This window comes from Larus michahellis, chromosome 2 (genome assembly GCF_964199755.1).
Source record: "Larus michahellis chromosome 2, bLarMic1.1, whole genome shotgun sequence".
In the NCBI taxonomy this organism is placed as follows: Eukaryota; Metazoa; Chordata; class Aves; order Charadriiformes; family Laridae; genus Larus; species Larus michahellis.
In genome coordinates, this window is record NC_133897.1 from 97,717,103 (window position 1) to 97,724,394 (window position 7,292).

The following is a 7,292-nucleotide window of genomic DNA, read 5'->3' on the forward strand; positions in this document are numbered from 1 at the left end:
GGAAAAGAAAGTACCTCATATAAGGCTGTACACATACAGTTCAGACTTCAAAATACCCACGTTCTTTCTCCACTTGCAGACAGACCTGTCTAGATGGTGTTTCACTCAGCACATCTACTCCAAGTCCTGGTTTGTGCACATATGCTTTGAGCTTTTTCTTGCAGAAAGTGCGGACAGGACTCAGTTTTGTTCCGGTTACTGCTTTCAAATGTAAACACTAACTTGGAGGTTCACAGAGATGCTTACTTTTGTGTGGCACATACCTCATATTATTTCACATATTTACTGGTTCGATGAATGGGCCATGTCTGATTTCTGTCATGGTGTGGCTGGCTAAGTACAGCACTCAGGTGTGTAAAGGGCATAAGATGGTCCAGGAGCCTGTGGATCTTCTCGGTTCCTGGGAACTTTGGGCCTCACCTAGCCAGAAGTCCTCCTCTATCGCCCATTTTTTGCCACCACAAAGAACCACGATGAGGTGGAAGCAATTGAGACCCTTTGAAGTTGTGCCCAGAGAGAAGTGTCCAAATTGGTGAGAAAGCCAAACCGGGGGCCTGCGCCAGGCATGCTGTTTTCTTCTGAGGTTTCCATCCTCCATGCTTTGCTACTGAAGAACATGTGTCTAATGCTCAAGGCAGAGGAGAAGTACCGCGTGCTTTTAGGCAGAGGACCTCTCTTTTTCCCCTTCACCACCGCAACCCCTTATCCTGTTTTTGTACACCCTGGCTAGGCGTACACTCAGGCTAGCAAGTTTTAAAACACATTTTAAGATGTGTCCACTAGATAGCAAGATTAACGCCCAAATTCAAGCAATAGAAATGCCAATGAACTAAACTGTCAGCCTGTCCCCAGAACCTTATCAAAACAAACTGCTTGCTGTCTGTGGCTTGAGGCAGCTTTATATTTCATTTCGTAATACAAGCTCTGTGACTTCTCACGCTAGAGACTGCCTAGGATATTTAAGCTCACAGCTTCCATTAGGGTAAGCGTTATGTCTAAATCCACCAGTCAACTTTAAAAGAAAAAAAAAAAAGGGGGGGGGGGAGGGAGAGAAGAAGAAAAGGCACCTATGTTTTGAATGTTAAGGCCTGCACTCTGCATTTATGACTGGCGAACGTGCTGTTTCTTAACCTTCGTGTCATGTAACTACTTGGCTTTTGCGCAGATCTAACACAGGTTTCAAAATATTTGAGGAGTTCTGCGGCGTGTACGTAAACAGCCAGCACTGCTCTATGGGGTAAAGTTTTCTTTAACTTCACGGCACAGATAAGGAGTGGTCCATTTGAATACCACCCCTAGAAACACAGTACTGTTGTTACTGGTCTTTAGATGGCAGTTGGCTCTGAGTGCCCACTATCTACAGCAACACTGTGTCAAGCTCAGTGAATATGGATAATGTTTAAAAGTCTATTTTTCATTTATTTAAACTTGCATAAGCATACTTAAAAAAAATGTATATTGGGCTCTTATTTTAGCCACGCTTAGCTTTATATTTTTTTTACAGTGAAAACACGTTTACACTCCTAATATATATTTTCCTCAAAATGTTCATGCTGCTGCAGAGCTTCAGCAATAAGGATGATACATACAACCCCTCAGAAAGCACGGCAAATAAAAAACAAGCGAGAAAATATGCAGTGCAGAGAGTCAAGTACTGAAAAATACAACCTCGCCAAACCTCGACTTACATAACCGGCTGTTTGAGAGCACTTCGTATGTTGAGAAGAGATTGAACAACAAAAGTGGAATCCTGGCTGCCTCTGCTACTTATCCAGGTAATCTTCTCGGGAGGCTCAGACGACTTAAATACGGTGTTACATAAATGCAAACTGGAAGTTTGAACACCCTACGTGGGTTTCAAACCCTCCATGACAACCTCTACCATGTTCTAAATGGTTCCTCAGATAAATCATATGGTCATCCTGGAATATTGTATCATGAAAAATTACACATTTTAAATGAGGATTTGATTAAAAACCCAAACAAAATCTCTTCTGCCTACCAGGTAATAAATTACATAAATTAAACTCTTTAAAAATTGTGAAAGAAGAAGAAACAAGTAAGAGTGCGCATTATCTGTGCAACAAATTCAATGACATTACAAAGTGTAATATGAATGGAAACTATTAGCAAAACACATTTACTGGGCACCAAAGCAGAAAATATGTTATCATTTGCTGGAACCAGCCTAAATAAATATCTGCCAAAGAATAACACAATTTACAAGGAGACCTTCCTGGGTCTAATGGGGCTATGTGTTCAACACTTCCTTTCTTCATAGCGGTTTTTGAACTGGGTCACATACGTTCCTCTTAAGATGACATTTTAGAACCTTTTTATAGAAACTCATCTTGCCTGCCACATCTTGTTTCAATTAAAATTTGATCTTGAAACAAGACGGAAGGATGGAAGTGGGGGCACCCTGTGGCACCGGCTACTGACGATCTATTAAAAGTTTATGCCGCACTTTAAATGGAAGGGAAGGCTTGCAGGAAAACACCAGCACACAAACACTGCCCTGAAAACCTGCAAATCCACCTTCTGCAGCGGGAGAACAGTCCCAGGCACGTCCTCCCGTGCCACTGGCACACCGTGCTCCCCTGAGCCTTTTTGCAGCCGCTTTCAGCTCTGCCGGCCCTGCTGCTCACAGTCCTTTTGCCTTTTTGTGGCAGCGCTTCTCGCCCCATTGCTCTGGGTTTTTCAGAGCATGAGACCACTGTCTAGTTTAGAACAAGCTTTCGCGTTTCAGACTTTCATTTAAGCAAAGGTCTTTGTGGATTTCTGTTTCAAACATGCTTCTGGGACGCAGGTAGGTTCTTCTGAGTGTCACTGATCTCAGGAATTATGGGGGGGTTGGGATATTTAATCAACTTCTGCATCCCTCCCTCCCACCCCAGCGACTCCATCTCTCCCATCCCCAGCGACCTCAGCCTTCACACTGCTGCTTCTCCTTTCCACAGGTCTCCTGCCTGTGATGTTACCTCTGGCTGCCTCCCGAGTCCCCTAGGTTCCTCCCCGAGGAGGACTGACCTCTATTCCACGTTTCTGGCTGGCTGAGCGCGACGCGTGTGGACATGAGCAGGGTAAGAGATGAGGGAAAATCAGGGGGAGGAAAGACACATAGAAAGGTCGAAAGGATAATCTGTAAATTTACAGCCGTTGCACCCCCCTTGCAAAAGAAAGTGCCTTATTCAGGCTGCATATGGTGCAGTTCAGACTTCAAAATAGCTGTGCTCTTTTGAGAAAGGCGGAGAGATCTGTCTCGGGGCAGCTGGGACCTCCCTCTGGTCGACCTCCATTTCCACACAACTAGGCAGTACCTTAATATCTAGCGACCCTCTGCCCCCTCAAGTGAGGCTGAAATCAGCCAGCTGGTTCGAAACCCACTGGAGAAATGGTGGGGAAAACTTGCACCGTAAAACCACCGACACTATAGCTGCCGGTGCCCTCGCCCAGCATTGATGGTGGGAAGCGAGGCAATTTGGGAACATTGCGCCAGGCTGCCAGAGGACAAGCCTGGTCTTGAAACCACGGCTGCACCTCATCACAACAGGCACTCGGAGCTGCCAAAACACATAACACAAACTTCACACCTGGCCTGAAGAACAGAGAGACACTGAGGCACCTCCACCCTCGCTCCTGGGACTCCTGCTGCCCAGGGCCCCCTCACCTCTCCTTGGCTTTGTCCTACCCTCCGTGGTGACCGCAGCCCCCCAGCTGTCCTCCCTGCTCCCGCATCCCATGCGTGTGTGGTCTCCCCATCCCGACCCTCCTCGGCAATTCCACTCATCCACATGCCGACCTGAGCCCCTGGTCTCCCCCTTCTGCCTCTGACCTGCCACGTTCCCTCCTGCCCACGCAGGCACACACACACTCTCACGTTTCCTTCCTCCATTCTTCTGTTTCTGAAGTTAGACAATTTTTAATGTTTTTATGTTAATTGCTTTTGAATAACAGCCTTTCTGGAAAACAAAAGGTTTCCCAGAGTACTGGTTTATTTGGAAGCGTTCCCATGGCCAACTACAAGCTGAAATAATAACAATAATCGGAAAATTTCCACATAAGTATATAAATAATTTTTTTTTCCCCAACAACGGGAGAAAAAATCGTGGGGTTCTGTTCGGTTGTTTGGGGTTTGGTTTGTTTTTTAACATTTTGGGGCCAGTTTCCCCCTCTAGCCTCCCAATCCCTGGCTCCCATCAGGAGAAAGGCATAAAAGCGGAGTCTCGCCATGGTCCGCTTCAGGAGAGGGAGAGGCAGTGACCCTGTTTACCAAGAGCACCCTCAGCGTGTACGAGCGAGGAGCCATGTGGAAAGGCTGCCTGCTTTGGCTGGCATTCCTCTGTTGTTCCCGAGCGCAGGAAATGATGGACATTTCTAAACCGGAAAAATTTGCAAGCAAGCTTCGGCTAACCACAAGAAACTCAAACACACAGCAAGAATCACAAGGCTCATGGCAGAAGGGGAAAAACTGACAGCTTTTGATTTATGGACTGTTAAAGGTCATGATGCTGCCATATAATACCATGGAAATGGAACCACGGTTTTAAACACTAAGCAGGTAGCTGCTTCAGCAAAGAAACCCAGGTTTCACTCTTCTTCATGTATTTATATGTGAGGTGGTGGTGACATTGGGCTGGTCTCAAAGAGGCAGTGACACTTTGGGGTGGGGAAAAGGGGTTGCGAGGGCCAGCTCGCTTGCAGAGCAGCGCGACCCCTCTCTCACTCGCCTGGAGCCAAGCCATTTGGAGTACCAGACTGCTAAAGCCTGCCTTAATCTGCTCCCATCTCCCTGATCGTCTGGAGCTTTCTAATGTCCCCTTCCACCTTTAGAAAGTGAGGGTCCAATGACAGCATATGGGCAGCAGCACAAACTGAGCCAACAGCTACCTTCCAGCCAGTGTGAGCGGGTGAAAGATTAACAGCCACATAGATGCAATCCTACCTTTTCGCCTTTTGCTCTGATAGCCACGAACTCGAAGATCTTCCTCTCTGTTGTCCCTTCTTCCTCTGTTATGCTCCAGTTCCACAGGCTTCTTAAAAAAACCCCAATCACGTAAAGGGTGCTGTAAAGGAAGACACGCATAACGCACTATCTCTTTTCAGTGCAGGATTTTTCTTACAGCACGCACATAATGTTTGTTAACTACTAACATATGACAAAAAGTACCACCATCTCATATGTTGAGTTGGCAGCAAAAGAGGCAAAGCAAATCAAAACCTAGCTTCCACCAGTGACTGGCACGCTTGGGGGCTTGGCAAGGAAAGCCACTGCTGAACCATCTTCTGCCAGCGCAGAGATTTCCCCTGTGGTGGCACTGGCACAGCTGTGCCCGTGGATGCCTGCATATGGGGCTGCTGGCAAAGAGGGGGGGAAAGGGAAGGAGGGTTTGCTCGTGGGCCCACCTTCGCACCAGTGACCCCATAGCACGCATAGGGTAGAGGAAGATGAAGCAGAGGACCACAGTGGGACCTGATGCTTTACAAATCTTTACCTTCTGACAGGGCTAAGGGGCTTCACAAAGGTTTCCCAGCACGCTGCCATGCAAAGGGCTGCTGGGGAGAAAGTTGGTGGAGTCCTCCACCCAACCACGACCAGGTGGAAGACAGAGAGCCCCAGCAAAGGGCAGCTGTTATAAAATAAGCCCCAAAAGGCTGCAGGTGCTCCTTTCCTCCAGGTTTAAAGCAACAGCTCACAGCAAGGCTGCTGGAGCTTGCAGGGGGCCTTGGAGACAGGCAGGGACCATCAGCTGTTCTCAGTCTAGCCTATCAGCTTGAGCACAAAAACAAGAAGATATGTTTTCCTTCCTTTCAAAAAATATTTTCTGAGCTCAGTGATAGCCTTAGTCTGCCTGCTAAGTAAAATTTTCATGAGGTTTGTGAAGCTGCCTATCAGGGTTCCACCGGCAGGGGTGAAGAAGCCTTCCCCGTGAGCCAGGTGGAAACATGGTTCCTAAAATGGGGACCCATACAAACAGTATTTTGAGATTGAGCCAGTTCTTAGAAAGGAGTTTCCATTTCCTGAGACACACAGTGCTCGCACTGTGTTAGAAAGGGGGCAAACGGCTTGCCATGAGCCTGCAATGTTTGTTTGATACCCACTGCCTGCACGTGCGTGCAGAGTTGAGCTGCCGAACGGCTGGTAAGACACAGCAGGATCACAGCAACTACCGCTTGAAATTGTGTTATGTCAGTTCAGGCCTTGTTCTCTTCTAATATGTGGAGCTCTGCACCCAAAAGCTGCCTTCAAACCCCCTCAGTAATAAATTCCTTGCCCAGACTCACTGACCTGCACAGCCTCTGCTTATTCTGGTAGAAATGGGGCATGGATGGAGAGACAGAGATGCTGTGGACCCTGGTACTGGTATTACAGCTGGCCGTGTACACAGACAGCTGGATTCGTCTTGCCAAAGGCACTCAGGAGTTCTGTAGATGCTGCAGTTTCAGGGATCCGCTTCCTAACTGTTCCAGGGCCCTGTTCCTGTAGTGGCTTTTCCCTTTCAGATCCCAGCAAACAGGGGGGTGGTATCAACATGTATCTTAATTTTACACCTCCAAGTACCATATAGAGTAAAGGTTCTACATTTATTCATTCAGAGGTGGGAAAATAAACAGAAAAATCAATACACTCTCCCTCTATGCTGCACACACCCAGATGAAAATAATTAAAATGCATCTCACTGCCTGTCGTGCCGATTTAACAAAGCATAAATGCTCTGTGTTCCTCTCCTACTCTGGAGGCATGGAGGAGGGATGAATTTATGTCAAACACCGAGATGCGTGAAGTAGCCACTTTGGCTTTGCAAGCTAGCATGAAGCAGTGTGAGACAACCACCAGGCACGTGTGAGCGCTGCCGCGGAGCCCAGGCTGCCTCTTGGCTGCGTCGGGATCCAACATGAAGAGAGCAGAGAGGGACAGGCTGCTCCTGCAGATGGATCTGTGCAGCGGCGATGTACGCGCCCTGCAAGGCGGGGACGTGTGGAAAGTGGCGATCGTGCCTGAAGATGTGGAGAGATCAACAGCAGAGAGGGAATTGAGCGTAACGATCTTCTTCACCGTAGGATTTTGCTCCTAATCTCCCCCACTTGCCAAGAGAAGCTATAACCATCGCAAGCAATTTCAGTTGGGGCTGTCTAGGTGCTGTCAGCAAACTGTTTGAAGTTCTTGCAATTGAGGGATAAGCAGCTTTTATGCAGAAAAAGCTGGCACTTCAAAATTTTTAAAAACTGAATCCAGACATCAAGCAAGGAAATCTTTAAAAGCTGCCACTGATGCAGATTTCGTGTAAAGA

The 7,292-nt window shown here is 47.4% G+C and overlaps 1 long non-coding RNA gene across 1 annotated transcript; it reads right to left on the reverse strand.

The window, feature by feature from the left end:
- Positions 1–237: 237 nt before the first annotated feature.
- Positions 238–5,593, reverse strand: LOC141739317 (uncharacterized). Its single transcript, XR_012585667.1, has 3 exons — positions 5,496–5,593; positions 4,946–5,066; positions 238–628 (listed from the first exon to the last, which is right to left on the reverse strand). It is a non-coding gene; the product is annotated as an uncharacterized LOC141739317 (long non-coding RNA).
- Positions 5,594–7,292: the final 1,699 nt, after the last annotated feature.